The sequence below is a fragment of the Lucilia sericata genome, unplaced genomic scaffold (genome assembly GCF_015586225.1).
Source record: "Lucilia sericata isolate MDLA Ls3-8-SP2 unplaced genomic scaffold, ASM1558622v1 Contig000398F_arrow, whole genome shotgun sequence".
In the NCBI taxonomy this organism is placed as follows: Eukaryota; Metazoa; Arthropoda; class Insecta; order Diptera; family Calliphoridae; genus Lucilia; species Lucilia sericata.
The window spans coordinates 329,567-332,568 of NW_023994416.1; the positions used below are offsets into that span (position 1 = coordinate 329,567).

The 3,002-nt window shown below is 27.7% G+C and overlaps 1 long non-coding RNA gene across 1 annotated transcript; it reads right to left on the bottom strand.

The window, feature by feature from the left end:
• Positions 1–669: 669 nt before the first annotated feature.
• LOC119604485 lies at positions 670–1,771 on the bottom strand. The gene is made up of 2 exons (XR_005231517.1): positions 1,120–1,771; positions 670–1,053 (listed from the first exon to the last, which is right to left on the bottom strand). It is a non-coding gene; the product is annotated as an uncharacterized LOC119604485 (long non-coding RNA).
• Between the last annotated feature and the right edge of the window lie 1,231 nt (positions 1,772–3,002).

A 3,002-nucleotide genomic window follows, 5' to 3' on the forward strand; every position in this document is an offset into this window, starting at 1 on the left:
GGATTATAGTCCAGTTTATAGAGTTTACGGTCTGGATTAGTATATGGTCTGGACTATAGTCTTATCTATAGTATTGTAAATATTCTGGGTTATGGTGTTTTTTATAGACTGGATAGCCTGGCCTATAGTCTGGATTATAGTCCAGTTTATAGTATGGACTTCAGAGTTGGTTATAGTAATGAGTACAGACTAATTTATAGACTATAAATTGTAGTATGGAAAGCGGCCTAGTTTATAGTCAGCGTTACAGTGTATTTTATAATCTGGACTATAGTCTAGTTTGAAGCTTGGTCTATAGTTTATGGTCTAGTTAATAGTCTACAGTTTTAGTTTTTATGCTGGACTATAGTCTGTACTATAGTGCAGTTTAATATAAAACACCCAATTCCATTTTTTATATATACTACATCCTTTTTCCTTTATTTAGTTGTTGTTTTTTTATTAATAAATTTATGCTAAACATATTTAAATTATTGCAAAATTTTATAAAAAAAGAGAAATTAACATTAAATATTTGTGCTAAAAATTTCGTTTGTTCTTTCCCCTTGTAAAAAAAAGTATTGAATTCTAGATTATATACAAAACAGACAAATTAACAAATTAGTTTTTAATTAACAATACAAAAATTAAGTCTTTTACTTATAAAATAAGTTAAAAATAGAAAATTTATTTATTTACGAATAGTTTACAGTTTTATTTTATTAAAATTACATCACATAAAGCTGCCAGCAGCATTTCTATTAAATAAATAAAAAATTAATTTAAATTTTGTTAAAATTTTTGATTCTTCTTTTGATTATTTACAAATAGTTACTAATTACAGTTTAAATTGCTGTTAAGGCAAACTTTTAAAATTTCTATATTACAAAATAATAACCTAGAATTATTTAAATTTAAGTATAAAAAAAAAATACAAAATATTTAAATTAAAGCCACCAAACTTGGACCAAACCATAAACCGAGACCCTTTTCTCATCTTAAGATCACAATCCTTTACAAACGATTATGATCTATTCGCATGTTGTCACGAAACAATCCATGAATGTATTATTCCTGCAAGTAGTTGAAATAAATTATTTAGAATTTGTTCCATTACTTCTTCCAATAAAGTTCACTTACTATTTTCACCAGGCGATAATGTTATATGTATATCTTCTCTACTAAGTACTGGTTCTTGAAACGAAATAAAATTTTGTGAAAAAAACACATAAGTAAATTAATTACGCAAAACTTTTATGTTTTTATATTAAATTTAAGTCAATATTAATTTTAATTCAAATATTTGCTTAATTATGCCTCACAACTGTTGAGCTATTTTTATAAAAAACCAAATTATTTGTTTTAAATAAAAATTAGTTTAAATAGAACATAAACAAATAAACAACTTAAGTAGTAAATTAATAAATTACCAAATAAATAAACAACATGCATATTTAATACAGTTTAATTTTTTTTAAATATTTAATAATTTATTTAACAAACATTTTCACAGTAGCGACTTTAACGAAACGGTTAAGGGAAACTCAATTTTTATAGAAAATACTAGTAGACTAGGGTCTGGAGTACAATCTAGTCTATAGTCAGGAATATTATCTAGCCTAGTGTGAAATATAGTTTAGTTTATATGTGGACTGTAAATCGGACTGTGGTCTAGTGTATAGACCAGATTGTAATCTTGACTATATTTTAGTTTATATTCTAAATTACTATGTGGACTATATTCCACTTTATAGTCTATAGTCTATAGTATAGTTTATAGTCTAGACTATAGTCTAGTATATAGTCCAAACTAATGTCTATTCTATAGTCTATATAATCTAGTCTATAGTCCAGTCCATAGTCCGTTCTATAGTCTAGTACAGTTCATAGTCCGTTTTATAGTCTAGTCCAGTACATAGTCTAAACCAGTTCATAGTTTAGTCCAGTCCAGTATTATATGGTCTTTAGTAAAGTCTATAGTATAGTCTATAGTCTAGTCTATAGTCTAGTCTGTAGTCTAGTCTGTAGTCTAGTCTATAGTCTAGTCTATAGTCTAGTCTATAGTCTAGTCTATAGTCTAGTCTATAGTCTAGTTTATAGTCTAGTCTATAGTCTAGTTTATAGTCTAGTCTATAGTCAGTCTATTGTCTAGTCTATTGTCTAGTCTACAGTCTAGTCTATAGCCTAGTCTATAGTCTAGTCTATAGTCTAGTCTATAGTCTTGTCTATAGTCTAGTCTATAGTCTAGTTTACATTCTAATCTATAGTCTTGTGTATATTCTAGTCTATAGTCTAGACTATAGTCTAGTCTACAGTCTAGTCTATGGTCTAGTCTGTAGTCTAGTCTATAGTCTAGTCTACAGCCTAGTCTATAGTCTAGTCTATTTTCTAATCTATAGTCTAGACTATAGTCTAGTCTATAGTCTACTCTATAGCCTACTCTATAGTCTAGTATATAGTCTAGTCTATAGTCTACTCTATAGTCTAGTATATAGTCTAGTCTATAGTCTACTCTATAGTCTAATCTATAGTCTAATCTATAGTCTAGTATATAGTCTAGTCTATAGCCTACTCTATAGTCTAGTATATAGTCTAGTCTATAGTCTAGTCTTTAGGCTACTTTATAGTCTATAGTCTAGTTTATAGTCTAGTCTATAGTCTAGTTTATAGTCTAGTCTATAGACTAGTATGTAGTATATTCTATAGTCCAGTCTATAGTCTAGTCTATAAACTAGTCTATAGTCTAGCCTATACTTTAGTCTACACCATAGACTATAGTTTAGTCTATAGTCTAGTCATTAGTCTAGTCAATAGTATAAACTATAGTTTAGTGTATAGTCTGCTATATTATGTAGTCTATAGTCAATTCTATAGTGTAGTCTATAGTCTATTCTGTAGTCTAGTCTTTAGTTTATTCTATAGTCTAGTCTTTAGTTTATTCTATAGTAGTCTATAGTCTTGTTTATAGTCTAGTTTATAGTCTAGTTTATAGTCTAGTCTATATCATAGTCTACAGTCTAGTC